General features: G+C 38.5%; 1 protein-coding gene across 4 annotated transcripts in view; it reads left to right on the top strand.

Moving 5' to 3' along the window:
- The window catches only part of ATP2B1 (ATPase plasma membrane Ca2+ transporting 1), a 130,549-nt gene that overhangs the window by 34,508 nt on the left and 71,695 nt on the right, over nucleotides 1-24,346 (top strand). The gene's annotated exons all lie outside the window — the stretch shown is intronic.

Here is a 24,346-nt window from a genome sequence, read left to right as displayed (position 1 = left end):
CTTTTAACTTGAATAATGTCTACAAAAACAGCAATAGTAGAAACACTATTCTCACTTAAAAATTATAGTAAATGCTTATTTTTTTTAGCTCTTTTCTAGGAGAACATTGTAATTGTTAAATGAGTGTCCCAAGTTATATGCAGTTATGTCTGATGCTGACACACACGGTCTAAAATCTGTCACTAGTAATTCTGTATAAACCATGTCTATAATTCTTTCACAGTGCTTTTTGTGGTTGTGTGCATCCAAGGTGAATTCAGGAACTATTTATTGTTGAGAATAAATGGAAGCCTTTGGTTTTAGCCTTTAATCTGTACTTTCTAGAGCCTCCTAAGAGCTCCTGCACTGAGAGAGGAGATTTGTAGATTCTCCATCCCCAGTGCCCACCCCCAGCTTGGATTTTGTGTTTTACATGCTAAACACCCATAATCAGTGGGTTAGCTGCCTTAAAAGTTAACTCCTATTAATTAACCCCCTTTCTGCAGTGAAGAAACATTTTGATGACAGTAAATCTCTGAGGTTGTAAAAATAATTCTTCTGGCCTAAATAGATTTAAATACTCTTTAAGTAACATTACTTTCTGAGAACCTCTTTTATCATTTGTTTTTGAAGTAATTATACCTAAAAATGAGTCCTGGCTAGGTAGGGCTCTGGGGTAAAAGCAGCATCCTCCCCCAGAACATAGATAGCCACTTGTAATGGAGTCTGGGCAACAAGAAAGGACCCTTTTCTTACCTGCTTATAATATTGGTAACTAATGGTTGGATCATGTGAAGGATTTTGATGATCACGAACTTGAGTTGTGATGGCCACTTTTCTGGAATGTAGTAAAAGTACTTCATTGCTTTAGTTTAAATTATGTAACGACAGTTGCAGAGAGTATAAAATTTATATTTGCATACTTTTTCTAGCATTATAGTAAAATAGTATTCTCTTCATTTAGTAAACACTTAATTGCCCACCTTGTGCCAGACTACATGCTCCACTCAAGGTAAAAGCAGCTTGAACATCTTAGGCGATTCATTGTGAATATAGCAGCAACACAACTATTCTCAAAGTTCAAAATAACAGTTCCTAGTAATGCTGCTTTCAGAATAGAAGTATACCATCCTTCAGAATAGATGGGTTTAATATTTTAGCTCTGAAAGAGATTAATTGGCATTTATATGATAGGGCTCCCTATATACTATTATATATATCTCTTAATTGTAAAAAGTGAGAGTGTAAGCCTAATTGCTACAACACATTGAGGTTTTCTAGTCTATTTTGAAGAATTTTCTTCTTGGTACATAAGCCAGACATTATCTTTTTTTTAGTCTGTTTTTTAATATCGTAATATAGTATGCTTTTCACATAATGAGCTTCAGTAAATATTGATAATAATGAAAATTCCTGATCTTTTAAACATAGAATCCTTCAGAATTCAAAATTCTAAGAGAATTTTAGTGACAGATAATTGTATGTGCTGAATTTCTGAATAGGTGAACATGCCTCCATGAATATATATGCAAAAGTAGGGCAGAGTGGTGAGAAGCAAACCACACTGCCTGGGTGTGAATTCCAGCTTTGTCTTTAATAGCTTTGTGACCTTGTACAAATTACTTAACCTGCTTTGGTTTAGTTTACTCACCTATAAAATGGAAAGTAATAGTACCAATCTCATAGAGCCACATAGTAAACTAAAACACTATGAAAATGTTAGTTGTTATTTTACCATCCCTTGATAATCCTTCAACTTTATGTAAAATTGATAGCACGGTGTTCTCTGTATTGTAAGCATTCAAAATGGGGTGGTTTTTCTTTTTTACATTTGGCATCAAGCCACAGAGGTAGTACTTGTGTTTTTGCTGTCAGGTACAATTTCAAAGAATGTACTTACTTATTCCTACCTTGTGGCCAGAGATCTCCCCGACACCCAGCCTTGGCCTTCCTTGTCTTCCCCCAAATAACCTAATGTTCATTTTGCATTTTCCTGGCCAGTTCTGAAATGTTCTAATGATACATGCAGTTTGGAACCCTATATGAGCTTAATGCCCATGTTTTTTTCTCCTTGCTACCAAATTATGAATAACCAAAGGTTAAAAAAGAATCAACTGATGCATACTTACCGCAACTGTAATTAAATAATTGTACAATTATAGTTTCATATATATTTTCTCCAGAAGAATGTGTTCTGGGGAGACAGGGATGATTCTGTTTTGTTCTCTTCTGCGTCCTCAACACCTATTCCTTAGGTACACCTTGAATGAGGAAACCTTGTATGAATGCCTGTTATTTTCATGCTAATTTCGGCAAGGGATTACAAATATAAACATACTTGAATAATGTTCTTCACCTTTCTGAAACGTGGGCTCCATGAGGAGGTATGCAGTTTATAGGTACAGAATTAGAAAAACCCAACTTTACATGCTTGAATAACTGAGAAAGGTATAAGCTGTTACCTATGTACTTCCTGGTTATATTTTGAAGGGGATGGTGACTCAGTGCTAGCTAGGTATGTGTCACTATTGTTACTCATGCTATATTCATATTATTTGCATTTCTTACTTACCTCATTTGAAAGTTCCCGGTCGTTTATGCTAAGTGAAATAAGTCAGAGAAAGACAAATACTGTATGATTTCACTCATATGTGGAACTTAAGCAACAAACAAGCAAATGAAAAAAAAAAAGAGGCAAACCAAGAAACAGACTCTTAACTATAGAAAATAATGTGACGGTTACCAGAGGGGAGGTGGGGGGGATGGGTGAAATAGATGATGGGGATTTAGGAGTGCACTTGAAATTAGCACCAGGTGTTGTATAGAGCTGTTGAATCACTGTATTATACACCTGAAACTAATATTACACTGTATATTAACTGGAATTTAAATGAAAACTCAAAAAAAATTTTTTTATGTTTACTTATTTTTGAGAGAAAGAGAGACAGAATGTGAGTGGGGGAGGGGCAGAGAGAGAGCGGGCGACACAGAATCCGAAGCAGGCTTCAGGCTCTGAGCTGTCAGCACAGAGCCTGGACACGGGGCTTGAACTCACAAGCTGTGAGATCATGACCTGAGTAGAGGTCGGACGCTCTACCGACTGAGCCACCCAGGCGCCCCTTAAATGAAAACTTTTTAAGAAAAGTTCCCAATCATGGCTAATACATATAAGGCCAGCTCTGCCCTTATCATGGAGATGGCTTTCCTTAAGCTTTGAATTAAACTTTACCATAGTAAAGAACAAATACCAACTAACTTTTAGGGAGAAATATTGGATGCTTATGAAAGACACGTTATGCAAGAAGTTATTACATTCATTCCTTTTTTAATCCTCATGGCAGCCTTAAGGGATTGATAGCAACATTATCTAATATTTATTTTATAGACATGATATATAACATATGTGACAGAGTCTGAAATTCAGTTTTGCAGAGAGAATAGAAAGGATAAATATGATAACATTAGGAAAGAAAAGGTGTTTAGCTACTAATTGGATATTGAGGAGAGAGTGAGAAATCAAAGGTGTTTTTGAGCTTATGTGGTTGACAGTTTGAAACAGGAAAGAGCAGAACAGTGTTTCCCAAAGTATTCTGTGAAACACTGGTTCCAGAAGATATTAATAGGTGCTCCATGGAAAAAAAAAAAAGAGTAGTTAAAAATAAGTTCAGGAAATGCTACATATAATATTTCCCTCTTGTAAATTCACAAATGTGCAAGGCTATGAAAAGTCTGACTAAAGAAACCTATGTACTGTGCTGACCTTTTCACATCATAGCTATTAACATACTATAAATTAGCTTTCTCTAAGACACCAGTTTGGAAAAGTCTGGTTTAGAGGAATTTGGCGTTTGGTAATAGGAATGGAGTATTGAGGTTTAAACTTGAGGTTATAAGTAAAAATTAAATTGCCATCAAGGTTTTGGAGATGAGAGAGAAATGAGGCTTGCAAGTATAGTTTTGTAGGCACACTGAGTGGAAACAGGAGACAAAACTTGGAAAAGAAAATACTAATAACCAGTTGTAATCCTGACCCTAAGACTGTTGAATTGCATGTGGGTCTTTCAGATAAAGGCACAGCTTTTCAGTACCCCAAGTATATATAAACATCATATGGGATTCTGTATAATCCACAGTAGCCAGATAATGAGGATACAAGTCATGTTTGTAAATACAAATCTGAAGTCATAACTGTGAGTACTGTGAGATAAGAGTAGGGGACCCCTGACTTTGCTGGGATGGGTATAGAGGCAGAAAGTAGATGACAGAGCCAGTCAGAGACCAAAGGAATGCTCAGAGCTAGAGATCTAAAACTAGGAATTTTACATGGAAGGCAAGAGAACAGTGTTTCATGGGATAGGCAGCCATAGATATTAGGTAAGAAAGGAATAAGATCTTAACTCCTCTATTTATACATAAGAAAAAGGAGACTGAGGAATGAGAGAAGTGATTTGCTCTGTATTAAATGTGCTCAGAGTGGAGGCAGGAATAGACTCTTGTCCCTTCGTTCTTTGTAGTCTAGAGATTCCAAAAAGGAAGAGACTGCTATTGATGATGTTGAGGTATCTACTCTCTTGGGAGAATGAGGATTGGCTGTCCCCCAAAGGGCCCTCCCAGGATCGGGATTGCATCCCTTAGTAGATGGCAAGAGTAAGATTTTCAGGGTTTGAAACCTGGTTCATCTGAACTCTTTTATAATTGATTTTGGGGTCAGGCTTGTATTATTAAAGTTCATGAGATTGATACAAAAATCACAATGTCAATTTATTTAACTTACAGTAAAGCAAAACAAAATCTGCCTTGGGACACAGACTCTTAAATCCCGCTAGCACATTCCCTTCTCTGACGCAGATTTGCCACATAGGAAACCATATAGGTAGAACCAGGGGTGTAGCATGTTTGGAATGTATAATGGAGTCAGACTTTCTTAACCTTTCAAAGACCAATTACTTCATCTGGCAGCTGGGGGTAGTAATAGTACCTTGTTTAGAAGATGTTGGGAGGATCAGGTAGAGTATATTGTAAATTTCTTAGCTCGGTACCTGGCACTGCCGTTCTCCTCTTTACCTCTGATAACTAATATCAGTGTTACAATTCTTCACAGTATGCAAACAATATTGGCTTAGAATACTGTCTCTCCTAAACTGTGCTTAATGAGCAAGGCCAGGTTTTCTTTTTCTGTTCTAATGAATTGTCTTTTTCCTGTGCTTTCCTGGTTGACCAGTCCATTTCTGACTGTTAGGTGTTTGTTTGTATTCTTCCTCCATTAGGTTAAATTGACTCATTCTGTCTAGCGTATGTCAGATCTTGAGTCTTGGGTTCCATTTTGCTCTTTGTAGGATGCTTGCTATAGATGCTCAGCTCAATCAATTATATTAGGATGAACCATATGAAACTGCTGATACTCTGCTGGTTTTCATCTATAAAAATAGCAGTCTCATATGGCTTAATCTAATATACTAGTTTTAAAATTTAATTCCTCCCAGATGGTTCCAACAGTTCCTATTATGAGAGGCTAAGTCTGTTGACAAGTGCTGAAGCATTTCCTTTAAATGCAAAGGGCTGAACCATTATGCCCCCTTTCTTGTGATCAAGTTCAGAGAAAGTTCTTATATTATTGCATGTATGCTTTTGTGTAGTGTGTCATTTTTCTTCTTCTCTTTACATTTAGTTTCTTTTTTTTTTTTTTTTTTTTTTTTTTTTGCCCAGGTCAACATTGAAGGTATGCATGATCATTTGTACTTCCTTGATTGATAGTTACATAGTGAATTTTTATTTACTTTTATTTATTTTATTTTAGAGAGAGCATGTGTGCAGACAAGCAGGGGAGGGACAGAGAGAGGGAGAGAGAGAATTTCAAGTAGGTTCCATGTTGAGTGTGAAAAGTGGAAAGTGACAGTCTGTATGTACAGCTGCTTGGGTTTTCTTGTCTTCTCGCTGTCAGTTTGTGTTCTGAGTTTCTCCTCTCTTGCTTCATGTGAAACTGCAGGATTTGGAGAAGCATTTGGAGCCCACGTGTGCAGTGCTGAGCTGGAGACAGCCTTTCCCACCAGGGTTGGGTCTGCCTGGTGTCCTGGGATGGGATGAGCGGGTCTGAGGAGCCTCCATAGCTGCAAGACAGGGGACTCGGATTTCCCTGTCTCTCTCTCTGACGGGCTTTGTGTGGGAATCATAGACTGACGTGGGGCTCAATCCCACAACCTTGGGATCGCAACCTGAGCTGAAATCAAGAGTTGGACACTCGTGGTGCCTGGGTGGCTCAGTCGGTTGAACCACTCACTTTGGCTCAGGTCATGATCTCACCGTTTGTGAATTCAAGCCCCACATCAGGCTCTGTGCTGACAGCTCAGAGCCTGGAGCCTGCTTCAGATTCTGTGTCTCCCACTCTCTTTGCCCCTCCCTCACTCGTGCTCTGTCTCTCTCTGTCTCAGAAATAAATAAACGTTAAAAAAATTTATTTAAAAAAGAGTTGGACACTCAACCAACTGAACCACCCAGGAGCCCCTACATAGTTCATTCTTAAAGTTATTAAGATTATTAAACCAACGTTTGCTGCTTAGTATACTTCTGTACATGATACTCTAGATCACAGCCATTAACTTTAAAAAGTTGGTGTGGATATTATGGGTCAAAACCATAGTTGGTAAATTCTTTCGTTGCACTGGAACTTCAATATAATGCTGACAGATCAAAGTCAGAATGCCTAACAGTTGAAGGGAAATTCTTCAGTTTTATATTCTTAAATAACAGCCAAATCATTTAGGAAAGAAAATAATCTGACAAATTAGCTCATTTTCCCTCTTATTTTCTGGTTCGTGTCTATTTATAGTATGTGAATTCTAAGTGGTTATAATAATTGGATAGATGTATTTATGTGTTTTCCCCATGAAGCTTGTGTCAAAAAGAGTTTTTCCAGGTTGGTGTTTAGTTTTCTTAACTGTTATTTTTAAGTTTTTAAGAATCTTCAATAGTTAATCATCTAATTTTAATTTTAAGAAGAAAACCCTTTTCTCTCTAGAGTGTCACTCCCCTGTTCTTTTTTAAAGTCAACCAATCTGGTTTGTAGATCAGCTGTTACAAAATTCTGGCTGTGTGATACAGCCCTCTTGGTTTTTAATTCTTAAATACTGTTAGGTGTCATTATATATAAGGACATCACATTGAAATACTGAATTAAAGGTTTTCATTTATTTAACAAATATGTATTATGTGTCTTCTTGTCGGTAGGCTAACATAAGTATTATATAATGTGTGCTAAATATGACAGTTTATTGGAAACTAATTTAAAATCTCTTACTGCTAATTATAACAATTAAATAGTTATAGTCTATTGAATGTTTACTATTAAGTGCCAGGCACTAAGAAATGGGGATGATTTTTAAATAATTCATATTATTAACTCATTGAAATCTCTACACCAATTAGGAGATAGATATTATCCCCATTTTACAAACGAGGAAGCTGAAACATGGAGTAAATTATCCAGTCACTCAGCCAGTGCAGGAAAGTGCTGGGATGAAAAGCTTAGATGTTATGGACCTGCTGAGTACCTACTGTATGGTGGTGAGCTGGGCATCCTCTTGATGGCAGAGTCTCTGCTTCTCTAGAATTGAGGTTCTCATTTGCTGGCACCCACGATGGGCCTTACTAAAGGACCACTGTCTTCAGTGCATTGTGTTGTGTGCTCCAGTTCAATTCAGTTATCCTGTAGGGGTACTTTCCATGGCAAGGTGCTGTTGCTCTAGTGGTCATCAGGAGATACAGAAATGGGCAAGACCATCCTGCCCTCAGAGCTTACAGTTCAGTCAAGCTGAATCGACTGTATGCACAAGTCGACTGTATGCACATTCGAAAGCTGTGCATACAAATAATTATAGTAGTACATACTGAATGTTATAGTGTCTCAAAAAGACTACAGATGTAGATAGAAACACACAGACTAATTTCATGTAATGGGATCAGGATAGAGAGGACATGTTAACTGTTCCTTGAAGGAGAAGTTCATAGAAAGGCAAAGGGAAGAGGCAGCTTTTATTAGGGAAAATTCATTAGGGAAAACGGCAGTAAGAGACTGCTATTTGAAACTTGTCCAAAGAAAAAGGAGGTGGGGAGTGTGAGAGCAGTACTCAAACAAACGGAAGAGAGGAAGTTTGCAGATTTGGTAAAGACAGCCATGCTGAAGCTGTCCCCATCCACACGTCCTCTGTTGAAGAGCTCTGCAGAAGGAAGATGCTCACAGGCTGCAAGGTGCCCGGGATCTGTCACTGCCTTGAAAGTACTTCCTTCTGATCTCTCCCTCCCTCGTCCCTTCATTTTATTTGCCGTGATTGCTACAAAAGGAAATCAAACGTGTTCTGACCTACTCAGAAGATGATGCATATCTCTCATTAGTTTTATGAGGTGATTTAAATCATGTGTATTCAAAAGTTATCAGAAAGAATTAGGAAGTCAGGACCTTCTGAAAACTGTGTTTTCCCCCTCTCAGTGCTATATTAACCTGAAGTTTCAGTTATTTTCTTTTTATGTGTGTGCCTGTTGACTTTATTTCAGTTTTCTGTTAGAGGAACTTGAGGACTTTAATTACATTTATCTTTTCACAATGTCAGCTTTACTCTTATCCATTTTTATTCAAGTGAACTGTTAAGTAATTTATTACTCACTTCTGTAAGAGCTGTAAAAAGAGCACAGATTGTGGCTCCTGTCCTCAAGAAGCTTACATTGTATTTGAGGAAAGAAGATTGAATTTCAAGAAGCCCTCCAGAGGTACAAAATAGATTTTTTTTAATATATGTCTATTTATTTTTGAGGTGGGGGGACAGAGGATCCAAAGTGGGTTCTGCACTGATAGCAGTGAGTCCTATGGAGGGCTTGAACTCATGAACTGTGAATCATGACCTGATTCAAAGTCAGCCAAAGTCAGACGCTCAACGAACTGAGCCACCCAGGCGCTCTGATACTGTTTTTTTAATCACAGTATCAGCACTCACTTTTGCTGCCTCCTTGTTGTCCTGTGCTCAGTTATATCAGCTATCAGACACATCTCTGTGTTTTGATCTCCTTCCCACTCAGGCCCCAGTCTGCCTCAGTTTAGATGTGTCCTAGACAGTGAAGCCTTTCTTGAAGCCACATATTCATTTAACAACTTTATCCTTTGTTTGTGCGTTCACCACTTTTTTTTTATGATGAGCTCTCTAACACTTAATTGGACTTGCTTGTATACTTGTCTGTATCCCTCATTTAGTCTGTAAACTCCTTGAAGAAGGAGCCTTGGACATAGGGATTACTGACATATTTGGGACTGATAGGAATTTCAGAGAAGAACAACAGGTTTAGGAGTGACTGTGATAAGTTTAATATTGATGGTTGAGTTTGTGCTGTAAGATATTCAAATGGAGTTGTGTGTTAACAGTTGAAAACATGGCCCTGGAGCTTGATCAAGGCCTTAGATGTGGGTCATGCTGTGGTATCAGCTGCCACGAGGGAAAAGAGGTCTGCACATGGATCCCTGCATGATAACCTCACTTAGAGTATAGTAGTGATTAAAAAAGCCAAGGAGGGATACCTGGGAATAGGACATTAGTGTCAGAGCAATGGACTGACACTGGCACAGGACCCCCCAGCTTAGTGGGGAGCCTAGCCCCTGACCCCACCAGGAGAGCCAGGGGAGTCTCTGCCCATGCTGCACCCACAGTCAGAAAACTCCCCCTGAAAAGTGAGAGAATCTGGTCTTTGGTCACGTGCAGCTCCTCCCCTAACCACCCAAGGTAGGTGTGGGCCCCCAGCTGACCTTCACTCCAGAATCCAGAAGGACCAGAGCACTCCCATTTCAGCAGAGAGAAAGATCAAGGCACAACAAGAAGGAATAAAAAGAGAGGACAGGAAACTGAGGCACAGAGAGGTGATGTACAGCACCACCCCCCCCCCCCCCCCCAGCAAGTCACAGCAAGACAAGCCCCTAAAAGTGAGCCCAGTCCTGTACTGAGGCTCAGGAGACACTGTTGAGAACACAGCAAGAAAACAGCTGTCCACAGCCAGGAAGAGGGTTGGTTCTCCACCAGCAACCAAATTGCTGGCACCTTGATCTTGGACTTTGTAGGCTCTAGAACTGCGAGAAATCAATTTCTGGGGATGCCTGATTGGCTCAGTCTAAAGGAGTGATCTTGATCTTGGGGTTGTGAGTTCGAGTCCCACATTGGGTGTAGAGATTACTTAAATAAATATTAAAGAAAAAAAATAAATTTCTGTTGCTTAAGCCAGCCAGTCTGTGGTATTTGGTTATGGCAGCAAGAACAGCCCTTTTCTTCCTTCTCAACATCTCAACTAACTACAGTCTCTGAGAATTCCACACCCAACTTTGGTGTAGTTCTGGTCTACAGTCACTCACTGGGTGTGTTGTCCATGCCAGGCTCTGTTTGGGGCACTGGACATCCCAAAGTAAAAAGTCCTCACCCAGTTCCTGCCAGGAGGAGTCCCCTCCTGGTGAGACAACAGGCAGGTTAATAAGTGAGGATGTCACAGGTGGTGGGCTAGATGAACCTCTGTGGCACAGTGAGTGCCCTGCCCTTGGCCTTGTCATATAAGACAGGTCCCAGGGAGGAGTTGTCTCTTCCAAATTGCCATGGCTTGAGCCTGCTGCATCCTAAGACATCAGCCCACCATTGTGGCCCCATCTGATAGCACTGGCCTAATGGCCAGACTTGAGCCAGGAGCAGATGAGATCTGCCCTAAATTTTCTGCCCAAGAAAGACCAGTCTTCCATCTAGCCATCTTAGGAAAACAAAAACAAAGCCAAGGAATGTGGGCTGAGGAGGATTTCTGAAGTGCCGGGAAGAACAAAGTAAGCAACAGAATGGATAAGAGGGAAGAGTACTGTCAAATGACACAAAGGTGTATAGGAAGATAAAGACTGAGAGAAAGCCAGAGATCAAATCTTACCACAGGTAGCCAGCTCAGGAATGTGAGGATAGACCCAGTTTGCCAGGGTTCATGGTGAGAAGGATAAGGATAGATCTTATCAAGAGGTGTGGTAAGAAGGTGGAGTGGGGAAGGACAACTTGTTTGATTAACAGAATCCAGGAGAGGCTTATTTGGGGATAGGGTGTGGGGGGGTGAGGAGGGAACAGTCTTCCGTGTGGTAGAATGCATCTGAATATTGGTTAAGCTAAGTGAAGGAATCTGTGTGAAGTGGTGGCAGTGGCTTGCAATGACAATCAAGGAAGTAAAGTGTTGGAGTAGACTTCTCGTAGCCTGCATAGAGACAAGAGCTGGAGTGATTTGGGAGACTTGGAATAGAAAGAGGAACATGCTAGGGAAACATATGTACCAGTGGACCATATACAACGGAGAAAAATACGTCTCCAGTGGACCTGAGAACTCAGTTTTAAAAGTTGTAACCAGCATTGCTCAGCCAGACGGTATATCTATCCAGGGGTAGCTTATGAGCCGGATGGGTGTAGCGGGAGAATACAAGAGCAAGTGAGACATGAGAGCAACACTGGAGTCCCTGACTATTGGGAAGTTGACTTTTTTAGGGGAGCCGGTATGATCAGAAGAGGTCTTGACTGCCTTTGAGCATGGAGGCCAGAATGTGTACAGGAGGTTCCGTGTAAATAAGGAGAGTAGAGATCAGTTGTTTTGGAGAAGTCCTGAAGATAAAACCGTCCACATGAAGATGACTTTTCATGTGTGGCTCTACCCTTGAATAGCAGAGTACAAATCAAAGCCTTGGAATGAAGGTCAGGAAGTGTGAAACCAATTTGAAGGATCATCAGCAAGGTAGGATGGAGTGGTTATGGTTCAACACATACCCTGCTTTCCATTATTCTTTGCACTTTGGTGAATTAACTCTAAGACAGATTCTTGCCTAACATCCTCTTAAAATACCGCTTACCTTATTTTTTAGCCAGTCTTTGAATGTGTTGCAAAAGTGGGTATTGATTTACTGTGCTGTTCTTTAGTAACTACAGCTGGAAATTGCAAAAAACCACCAGCCGTCAAACCGTGTAAATAAGGAAAAAGAAGATAAAGAAATGGGAAAGTGTTGTCTCTCCTTATTTCTGCATTCAGTTGTTTAAATATTGGGATAAAAACTCCTTGAAATTTACAGTTTTTAATTAAGAAAACAGAAAGCTCATGTTAAATTTACAGATAAGAGTTCTGCCTCCCTAAATATTGCCAACTTTATTTTTGTGAGCTTGTTCGTGACATAATGAGCATCCTGTTTCCTTAAGCATTTAAGTGTAGGTTCTTGTGAACTGACAGGATAGAAGCTCGTAAGGACTGAGTAGGCTGATGGAGCAGCTGGTGTGACATTCAAGTGTTCATATTGCCTTCTTGCTCCTGAACAGAAGGGGGAAAAACAGTGTTTTAATTTAGAAATCTCTTCCTTGACTATAGTTCAAATTCTCAAAACCAGTGAAACTAGAAAATGATAGAACATTTCGTTCTCATGTATAACTAGAGATATAATGTGTTCTTACATTTGGTGGTAAGCTGTACAGGATTATATAAAATTAACTTTCCTTGATTTTGAGCTTTTCGAAGGCTTACCTTTTACTAGCAAACTGTTCCTCTTAGGATGAGAGTTCCTGAAATGCCTAGATAGAACAATAGAATAGGACAAAACAAAGTCTAGTTTATTTGGGGGAACAGCAGGAGAAGGTAGGTATCAAAATTATAGTTCTCTGTTAAATTCCTTAAAATTTAATACTTCTAGGTGTTTAAAGTCATTTTACATTTGTTCAAATGAAACAGTATGAGTCTCTATTTCTTTGAATGAAAAATTATTTTCAGTGTTTGTATATCAATATACTTGGTATTAAAAATCAAGGCAATTTAAAATAACAGCTCACAGAATATTTTTAGAAATGATCTGCTTTCAATTATTCATGCAAATTGAGAATCACATAATGAGGAACCATGAGTAATTTGCTTATATTATCGTCAGGGAATTTTGGACTAAAGTGATAATCCAACAGTCGAAGTTCAGGGCACAGTGATCTACAATAGTGCCTCTCCAGAGATCAGTAGCAGGCAGCATCGGCATCACCTTCACCTGAGAAGCTGTTAGAAATGTAAATTCTTGCTCCTTACCCCAGATCTACTAGTGAATTGAAACTGTGCAGGTGGGGTCCAGCGATCCTCTTTTAAGGAGCCCTTCCTGTGATTATGATGCATGCTGAAGTTTGAGAATGACTGATCTGAAATATGTAGAATTAGTATATAAATCCTTTTAATAATCCAGTGTGTGACCAAGCTGTGGTACATTCAGAAGGATTGTGTTTTTTGACTATATCAAGTACAACTTTGCAAAATTAGAACAGCCTTTTAAGATATATGGGTATCATCAGTATTGCAAATTAGAACAACTTTTTAAGAGATAGGGGGTATATCATCAGTGTTTGGAATAAGAGGATTCCAGCTGACTTGACCATAAAGCAAAAATACCTATAGTGATCTTCAAGATATCTGTGTTTGGGATCATTCACATTAAAATTTTATCACATACTCTGCTTAATTAAGTACTTTGTTGGCATAAACAATCTGTGCCATCAAAAGCAAGAGTAGTTGTCAATACAGCCCTGGGGAGGGAGGATGAATCATCAATTTATAGAATCTCTTCTTTGGGCTGACATATTTCTTTATAAACTAAAGGCGGTGGGGGAATAGGGGCTGTGTTTCAGGCTAGGAAAAGGAAACGAGGTGATTTCATTCACACTTTGAGCCAGAAGGTTATAGTGTGGTTTTATCATTTTAATTGAATTGTGAGGTTCCAAATATGAGAGAGACAGAAAAAAAATAAACCTTGTAAATGCACATGCAAATAAATTTTAACTATTATCTATAAACTGATCTCATGCTCTCACTAAAAACAGATGAAAGCAATTATGGTCAGGCTTACAGTGCCACCCAACCCCTCCCCACTGACTCCCTTGACAATTGTTCAAGAATAGGAACAAGCAGTGGAAAACGAAAACAAGCAGCCAGAGATGGCAGTGTGGTGGGAACAGAAATGGAGCATCAGAGAAATTAAGGCAACGGAACATTTCAGGAGTGAGGGAGTGGTTAGCAGTGGCAAAGGTTGTCAGTAGGTTAGATAAGAAGGACTAAATATGCCCTTTAGATTTAGAACAAGAGGAGTCAGTGGTCACCTCGAAGAGTAGTTTTGATGTAGCACAGAAGCAGCTAGCCTGGAATGGGTTGATCTGTGCATTGGAGATGAAGTAGAAATAGCAAATTTCAGAAAAGATGATGTTAGGTATGGAGTTCAGAATTTTGTTATCCATTGGCCCCAACTGGGTGAGATTTTTATGTATTATTTAGAACTAGTTGCTAACCTTACTACCATATTGATTTGGTATAATTTTAATTTAGTATGGGTAATCCTAACAAATGATTTCTCAAGTAAATGTATCAGTTACTCCAGGGTTTATGAAATACTGAAACTCAGCATTATTACTTTTCATAGCCTCAAGGATATAGGACCCTGGTTAAAAACCATTGTTATGTAGCAGTCATTGTATAGTTCATTTGAAAATCTTAAGTACTTTTTAATATTATGTGAAAGGATTTAAAGGAAAGTTAAGCTTGTATATCTTATATATCAAGGTGGCGTGAATATTCCTTGAATACTATGACCTACTCTTAACTCCCTATGTGCCTAGCATATTATTTTAAGCACAGGGTTATGAGGTTTTCTTTTGCTCTATTTAAAATGTCTTTGTTTACAGTTGTAAAACCGGTTTTCCAAATTGATTTTTAGCTTAAGTTTCAAACAGGAACATTTCTATTCAATAAATATGGAGCATCTATAGTATTCCAGACAGTGCTGGGGGTTAAAATTAAATGCCACAAATCCTGCCTTGAGTTCCCAGTTCATTGGGGAAGACAGAGAGGTAAACAAATCATTGCAGCTGTGCAATAAAAGCTATAAGAGAAGAACCAATTAGTGCCTCCTCTATTCTAATCTACTTGTTGCCCACCCTGAGAGATTTGCGAAAGTGGTCCTGCTGAATTTATCACTGACAGCAGCTGTAACTTGCCTTTCAAAGTATTGTACTTAGTCTCTGCCTCTGGAAGAGTCTAGTAGATGATAAGTAATTTACTGAGGGGAGTGAGACTAATTTTAGTCAACTCAGACACAGTGATGGTATTTATGAATCCTGTGAGACCAATAAATCAGACATTGTAGACAATGTTTATTTTCTGCTTTTATCAGTTCTATAAAACTGAAATCATGTTTGGTAAATTTAATCTTGTTTATATGTATCATTCTTAACTCACCTGATATAAATTACTTTTCTAAACAAGCTTTATAGTCTTTATGTTCCTTCATGCAGTGTGTGTGCTTTCTTTTGAGCCTCTTAAAAAATGAAAAGTGTGAGTTCAGAGAATATTAAAATTGAGTTATCCCTTGGTTCTTACAGTTGGTCCTTGGTCCCTACAGTTTTGTTATGCTCACGGTATTTCATTAAAACACTCTGAGCATAACAAAACTGTAAAAGAAACGTGACCATTCTTGATCTTGAAGTTTCTGTTCTTTGATATGCATCTTATGGATAAAGCATCTTCTTTCTACCATTAATCTGATATTACACATTATTTCAGTTTACAGCACATTTTTATCATTTCTTCTTAAAAATTGTTTTCATTGTTGGAAGACTTTACATTTGTAGGATGTGAATCAGGTATAAGGTTTTCTTTTGTTTTTTGTTTTTTCCCCTGCAAAGTGACTATATTTTGAATGATCATAGGTACCTCTTGGTAAGATATGGGAGATTAAAGATGAAAAAGGCAGGGTTTTTGCCTTTATATAAATTTAAGTATAATGGGCCTAAATTTACACTTAGTTATATAGTAGTCCTACTATCCAGCCTTCCAGAGGGGCATTCAAAGTGGCAAGTTTTAGGTTGTCCCTAGGACAGAAGATCACTCCTATTATCTAATGGAGCGGTGCGGGCCAGGCTGGATTTCTTCATTGGTGAGCTAGCACTGACAAGAAAGCACCAATAGCAGCCACAGTGAGAAACAGCTATCAAACCTGGTTATCCCTCTTCTCACCAACTACTTGTCTACAAAGGAGGATGGATTAGTTTTTATGTTAAAAGAAAAAAAGAAACTTAAGAAAATGAAGATTCGTGAGTATTCTTTTTGAAAGACTGCAGTCAAAAGCAATTTTTTAGCTTTTTGTCAGTCAAATGTTGTGTCTAACAGCTAGGGTGTCAGTATCCACTTTGAAGCACAATAAATGCCAGCTATTTCCATGGAGTAGCCTCTTTACAACCTGTACATTGTTATGATCTATCCTGTGATTTAATTTTGGTCATTCACTCTTTTTTTTTTTTTCTTTAAATGATTTTGTGAGTATTCAATGCTTGCTTTCTTTTATTATAAGCATTTTTATTCTTTTTGGAAGTAGAAGATTATGGGTGTGTTTGGTTTTTATGGGTATAAAATGAGCAACTGGATTTGATCAACATCCCTTTCAGCTGTTAAATTCTATGATTCCTTTGTAACCATTTTTTTTTTAACAGAATGATGGCCTTTTAAAATTTGTTTGTGGTTAGTATTTTATTTTGACTTAGAAACTTTTAAATAATTATTCTCTTATTAATTGAGCAAAAATCTATCTTTAGCTTCAACTTTTAAACCATTTTTATTTATTTTAAATGTTTATTTTAAGAGTGAGAGAATGAGAGAGAGGGAGAGAGAGAATCCCAAGCAGGCTACACTCTGTCAGCACAAAACCCTACTGGGGCTGGATCCCACAACTGTGCGATCATGACCTTAAGTGAAATCATCAGTTGGTGCTTAACTGACTGAGCTACCCAGGCACCCCCAGCTTTTTTTTTTAAGCCTCAGATCCATAATTTGTGTTCCTATAAAGCCAGTCACAGATTAAAAACCTTTGTGGATACTAATTTTGTACTTTTAAAAATTTAATGAGACATACATTAGAGCTAGAGCTAGGAAATAGAAATTTGACTTAAACCCTTAAGTTATTTCAGCATATCCCAAAGACATTTATTGAGCTGTTTCAGTGTAGATACCTTAAGAAAACTGAATATTTTGGGGAAAGAGTATATGAAATCAAAAGTAACTTCATGTGCTGAATAGTTACAAAATCTACAAGTATTAGAAAATTGAAGAGTAAGATTGAGGAGTACAAATTTTTATGTTTTGAAATTTCGTTCTGAATTTGGGGTGATATAAAAAAATCAAGATTACTTGAGAATCTGTAGTTGATTCAGTGGACATTTAAAGAGACTAATGAAAGTTTAAACAAAAGAATTGGCTTCTAACAAATTACTTTTGATTTATAACCAATTTGTTTAAATTTGGAATTGAAATTAATCAAATGACTTTTCTAAGCTTATGACCACAATTAGCAGATATTCAAATTAGATATTCAAATCTAACTTGAATGTATGTACATGATCTTTCATACATCATGTACAAGAAAGAATACTTTTTCTGTCTGGGGTTTGTTGTCTTTGAAGTAATCTTGCATAAATGGAGTCTTGATTTTTAAAAGCTGAACAGAGTCAGTGGAGAATGGGATGCTGACAGGAAGTCAGTTGTGTATGTGTATAGAACATGCTCAGTGCATTAGACCAGTGGAGTTACCTTTTAAAATAGGAATGGCATTTCAGGAGCACCTGGGTGGCTCATTCTGTTAAGCGTCCAACTCTTGATTTCTGCTCGAGTCATGATCTCACGGTTCAAGCGCCGTGTAGGGCTCTGTGCTGACATTGCAAAGCCTGCTTGAGATTCTCTCTCTCCCTCTTTCTTTCTGCCCCTCCCCTACTTGTGCATACGTGTGTGTGTGTGTGTGTGTGTGTGTGTGTGTGCGTGCTTTCTCTTCAAAACATTTTTAAAAATTAAAATAGGATTGGAATTTTAAAGATTAGAGTTGTCACAAAAAGGGCATGGGCTGTCTTTAGGTATTGAGCACTCTAACCATACATTCTTTTAGTATCTTGCTTGATCAACGCCAGGCCTCTGAGAGAGTTCTCACTGACCTAGGGGCCCTTTACTAGGGTCCTCCAGAGAAACAGAACCAATTGGAAATATATATGTAGAGTGATTTATTATGAGGAATTTTCTCAGGCATTTATGGAGGCTGAGAAGTCCCACAATCTGCCTTCTTCAAACCAAAGACCCTGGAAAGCCAGGGTGTAATTTTCTGTCTGAGGGTGGGAGATGGATGTCTCAGCCAGAGCACGAAGGCTGAGAGGTGTTCCGAAGTCCCTCTTCAAGTTGTATTCTATTTCAGGCCCTGTATGAATTGGGATGCCCACCCACCCTGGGGAGGGCAGTCTGCTTTATTTAGTCTGCCTATTCAAATGCTAATCTCATTCAGAAACACCCTCGTAGGAACACACAGAAGTAATGTTTAACCAGATATAGGAGCGCCCTGTGATCCAGTCAAGTTGCTGTAAAATTAACTGTTATAGACCTATTCCAATTTTGGATAACTTGTTACAAGAGTTCTGCCTTATGTAGCCAAAAACTACTCGTCTGTAGCTTACTCTGTTTACATTCTAGTTTTGTCCTCCAGTACTCCACAACCTCTATCTAGTCACTTTCTACACTATAAAATTTCAAATGTTTGAAGTTTGCCATCAGAGGTCATTCGTCCCCTAGACTAAGTTTCCTCCATTTCTTAAATGCACTAGTTTCTTGACTCTTCAGTGTTCTCTTTATTATTAAAGATTGTTTATGATTATTATTATTGTTCATACCATACCAGTGCAAAGTCTAGTGGGCCTGTTATGTATAATACAAATAGAAGTTGGTGCCTCTCTTTCTGTCATTCATCAGTCTTTTTGATACATTGAGTCACCATATGTTTTATCTGTATAACAGAGTTTCTTTTATATTGGACTATCATCAGAATCCTCTTTTCCTGGGGCTCCTTGGTGACTCAGTTGGTTAAGTGTCCAACTTTGGCTCAGGTCATGATCTCACGGTTCGTGGGTTCGAGCCCCGCATCAGGCTCTGTGCTGATAGCTCGGAGCCTGAAGCCTGCTTAGGATTCTGTGTCTCCCTCTCTCTGCCCCTCCCTCTCTCACACTGTCTCTGTCTCTCAAAAATGAATAAATGTTAAAAAAAATTTTTTTTAATTAAAAAAATAGAATCTTTTCCTTTAGGTTTAGAAATCTTATTCCTTCAAACATTCCTCATCTGAAATGGCTCAGTGGCCCTTCTCATTTGAGGAGAGCGGGGATATTCTCTGTAGAATATATCTGCAAACATTCTTAATAAAAGTAGCTAACGTGTTTACCATTAACTGTGTTCCAGGCTAAGTTCAAATAGTTTTCCATATATTAACACATTTAAAGAGACGGGTACTGTTTTTGTATCTATATTTTATAGATGAGCCAGTAATATTATTGGTGTGTATGTCCAAGGCAAAGCAGAATAGGTCTGTTTCCTAACTTTATTGATGTTAGAGTCCTGTCATTGCTGCCTAAGAACATACTCACTTTGGGGCCCAGTGGAAGCACTTACCTCGTGTTAACTAACATCAAGTTAGTGCATTTTGTAACAATTAAATATATCTTCTCATTCCTACCTGTTTTTCTGGATCCTGATTCTGTCATCAAACATTTGCAGGCTCACCTAGCTTCAAGCCATCTATAGACTGGAGAAACAGAAATACTGTGTTTGTAAATCACCAACAATAGTTTAGAAGTCAGGAATGAGGAACCTAGTAATGTCTTCCAGGTTGTCCGTCTTTGTTCTAATACACTTCAGGAGCACATATTTTATACTTGGTCTGCAAGAATTTCATGTTACTATGTAATAATAATAATAATAATCCTTTTTAGAGCTCTGAAATGAAGCTCCAGCTTCATATTTCATCCCACAATTTACTTAACTGTTTGCCTGTTTTTCTTTGAGTTTTTCTGATATGCAGTCTTTGTGGTTTTCATTGTTGAGTCTAGATAACGTCCATACAACCATTTCATGATCTCTGTAAGTTAAGTGTTCTTGTGAAAGAAGGAATTGAAATTGCAATTAGTGATTAATTATGAGCTCCACTCATTGCTAGGACCTCAAGTCATGTTTTGGTCTTTTGAGGGCCCTGCTCATTCATAGTAAAGCTCATGTGTCAGTTGGATTCCATCTTATCCTGCTTTTTGAAGACTGTAACTGTTTTTGCCTAACTCCAGTCTTAAACTACCTCTGTCTTTTTTCATAATCCCTCAAAGACTAGCAATAGTCATTTGGCTAGAGAGGTCATCTGGGGATCAGGGATAAGTTATGGAGGCCAGTAGGCCCCCATAGAGTAGCTGTGTGTTTTCTTTAAAAATCCCCCTTGTTAGGGCCTCAGCTTCCACATAGCAGGATTTCTTCAAAAATTTTTCAAATGGAAGATCAAAATCTTTTAGACAACACAGAAAAGCAAAACAGATCTACTTTCTGTTGTATCACGATCTCAAATAGTGTGCCCCCCTCTTGTCATTTTGTAGTGAATAAACAACAAAACTTTATTGTTCTAAGCACCTTTGTCTGCTAGTTCAGTGAATGGAGGAATGAAAGTGGATAGAAAGGAAAATAGTGGAGAAGGCTATAGTAGATCCCGAAATACACAACATCCTGATGATATAACTTGTAGGTAGTTACAAATCGCCCTCTTTTGGAAAGTGGCTCGTTTTGCATTTGGTGCTTTTGCCTGGACTTCTTTAAACAGTAGGGGGACTGGATATAATTGGTAATCATGTATTTAACAAAGCTATGTGGTTTGCAGAGTGATAGAAAATTCAACCTCGGTAGGGAACTTACTGACAAATTACTAAAAAAATCCAGGGATAGAACAGCTTTGAGACATGGATTGACCAAGGGACTCAAGTGATCCAGCACTGACAGGCACATTCCTTTCCTCTCTCCTTTCCTCCCCCTCTGTCTTTCCTTCCCTTTTGGATCCAGTCACAGAGGTTTTTGCCATGTCAGATTTAAGTTCAGTAAGAAGAGACAAGTCTCTGCCCCAGAGTCACAGCAGAAGCCTCCTTGCCCTCTTGGCCTTTGTTGGGTCATATGAGCATTCCTGAACCAGTTATTATGGCCAGGGGAATGTTTGGATGTGGGGTGGAACCTCATGAGACTACACTGAGAGTCGGGGAAGGGCAGATCCCTAAACAAAAGTGGGACTATTGCTGAAAAGTGGGGGAAAGGATGCTGAGCTGGCAAATAACAAATACCCACTGTAGTGTCTTGAATTCTGATTTTATTATATAAACTGGTACATTTGGCTGTTTTTGACCTATGACAATTTCTATTTGAATCTAATAAATGTGAAGACCTAAAGTAGAGGCAGTGTAGGGAAGGGAGCATGGCTTTTGAGTCACAAACAGAAATTCAGATCCTAGCTCTGATATGTCCCCTTATTGTTGAGAAATGGAACAGAACCCTTTAACACTCATTTCTCCCGTTTTTGCATTCTGTCAAGAGCAAAGGCAACGACTGACACATAGGAGTAAAAATATTAGTTTTAATATTGACAGAAGCTGAAATGGAGGATTTGTTTTTTGTGTGACAACAGGGAAGCTGTAATGTTGAACCCCAAACTACAGGCATAGTTATTTACCCCACCCCAGCAACTTTGAACGGTGGTAGTTTTTTTTTTTTAACCGGGGGGGTCTGTCCCTACCCTACTAACTCAGACCGATGTGTATGAGTTCTGCAGACATCTGGCTTCCAAAAGAAGGCAGAAAGGTGAAGAAACCACATCTGCCTAGTTACTTTTGGAAAATCTGTCAGGCAGCTTGTTTTACTTCAGTGGTAATTGATGGGGTAGGAAGCCACTGTTGAGGAAAATTCCTCTTTGTGGAGGAAACCAGAGGACTGATGACATAGATGCCTCCGACACAGAGACTTCGTTAGGAATTTATCTCTTGAACAAATAATAATTTATTTAGGATTAGCATAATAATTCAGATGCCAGCAAATTTGGGTTGGAAACTCAGGGATATTATCAAATAACCACCCTCTCTAGATTTTGGAGTTGAGTTATTATAATAATTGATGTGTGAGTAGGAGGGAACCACTTTTCCTAGGAGATGAGTAAAATTGGTAATAATTGGGCAAACAGGGAGGATTTGTGAAGTGGGAGGAAGCAGGCAATGAAAGAAATTGTCTTATAGAATCTATAGCTATCACATCCTTGCACATTTAACCCAAGGCAAGGAAATTTTCCTCAACCAGCTGGTATGAATTTCAAAGTTTTTAACCCATTCTCCTGTCCACTGGTTCTCACAGTGTACTGCATGGACTGACAGCATCTGTATCACCTAGGAATTGTTAGAAAGGCAAATGTTGAAGGGACACCTGTGTGGCTCAGTCAGTTAAGCATCCAACTCTTGATTTCGGCTCAGGTCATGATCTCACAGTTCCTGAGTTCAAGCTCTGCCTGGGATTCTCTGTCTCTGTCTCTCTGTCTCTCTCTCAAAATAAATACAATAAACTTTAAAAAATATTAAAAAAAAAAAAAAAGGCAAATGATGGAGCCTACCCTAATCCTACTGAATCTATACTGTGGAGTTGAGGCCCAGGCATCTGGATGCATATTGAACTATGAGAACCACATACCATTACAAACATTCTCATAACAGCTTAATAAATGAAGATTAATTGTGCTTGCCAGTAATCTTTTCTAGTTCCCAATCACTGAACATCTTATTTATTAAATATTGAAGAGTGGGTACTTGGGGAGGGAGAGAGACTGAATAGATAAAATAAAGGTTAGGTTTGAGTGCCAAACAGGCATAAGCAGTAGAGCTGTATTTTCACCCTGTAAGTTTAGATATAATGGCGTGAAAACTGTTTCAAAAACTAACTGTAGCTGTTGGGTCACCTGGGTGGCTTAGTTATGTGTCTGACTCTTGATCTCAGCTCAGGTCTTGATCTCACAGTTGTGAGTTCAAGCCCTGCATTGGGCTTCTCATTGGGCTCTGCACTGGGTATGAAGCCTACTTAAAAAAAAAAAAAAAAAAAAAAGGTGGCAGCAAAGAGCATGCTGTTGGATAAAAGGAATATTAGAATGAGAGAGAATTTACGGGGTAGTGATTATAATTTGTGGAGGAGGGACTTGACAATGAGAAAGAAAAAGGTTATGTAAAACGGGATTTTCAAAGGAAGAATTAACTCAGTGACTGATTGAAGCTGAAGTGAATGGAATCAAAGATGACTTAGGATTCCAAGCCCAGGTGATTAGAATAATGGTGACTGAGGAAGGGAGTTACCTATTTAGGGAATAAGATGAATCCAAAGGTTGAGGTGATTAAAGGACATGGATGGAGATAAAAGTTGAACACTCATCTTTGGGTAGTTTAGAGTACAAGGAGAACTTGAAATTATTATGAGGAAAATTTAAGTAATGCATCCACTTATTTTTTAAGTTTTTTTAATTTTTATTTTTGAGAGAGAGAGAGCATGAGTTGGGGAGGAACAGAGAGAGAGGAAGACACAGAATCTGAAGCAGGGTCCAGGCTCTGAGCTGTCAGCACACAGCCCGACACAGGGCCCGAACTCCCGAACTATGAGATCATGACCTGAGCTAAAGTGAGACACTTAACCAGCTGAGCCACCCAGGTGCCCCATAATGCATCCATGTATTGCTTAAACACTTACTGAATGTCTGCCATGTGCCTGGCACTGTTCTCGATTCCCAGGATGTACTAATGGGCAAACCTGACAAATAAACAAACACGGTAATTTTAGATAATACTAAAGGCCAGCAAAAAAAACCAGAGTAATAATAAAGAGTGACTCATGGGTAGAGAATTTCTTTGGATGGCGGGTCAAGGGAAGAATGGAGATGGTGACATGTGACAAATCATGGTGGAAGATAGTTTTAGGAAGACAAAAGATGGTGGTGTCACAGAGTGGCCAAGGAAAATTGCAAGAAAGCACAGTGGGGTGTTTGTTGTGCTTTGTGCCCTTTCAAGGTCTATTTTGTATGAAAGGTTTGGAGAGAATGGTCCACGTATTAGAAGGAACAAGGGTTGGAGACATCACAGCTCATCTGTTTTAGGCATTTGTTAGGTGTGCAGAAACTCCTCAAATTCTCTGAGGCTTACTCTTCTCAGTAGAATAAAGAGTTAATAACACCTCGTGGGATTACATTGTGATGATTAAATGGAATGAACTTAAAGAAATAGTGCTTGGAATGTAAGTGCTTAATGATAACTATTAATAACCATAATACTGAATGGAAACATAAAATTCAGTCATGTGAAATGCAGTTTCATTTAATAACGATGGGATCTAATATCTTGAAATACAATTTTATTTAGTGGTTATACTTTGATCTTTTGTCATGCAAAAACTTTACACGCATGAGACTACAGTTAAAAATATTTTTATG

The sequence above is a fragment of the Acinonyx jubatus genome, chromosome B4 (genome assembly GCF_027475565.1).
Source record: "Acinonyx jubatus isolate Ajub_Pintada_27869175 chromosome B4, VMU_Ajub_asm_v1.0, whole genome shotgun sequence".
Classification (NCBI taxonomy): Eukaryota; Metazoa; Chordata; class Mammalia; order Carnivora; family Felidae; genus Acinonyx; species Acinonyx jubatus.
The sequence above is the reverse complement of the archived record's forward strand: the minus strand, read 5'-3'. Positions and strand labels throughout refer to the sequence as shown.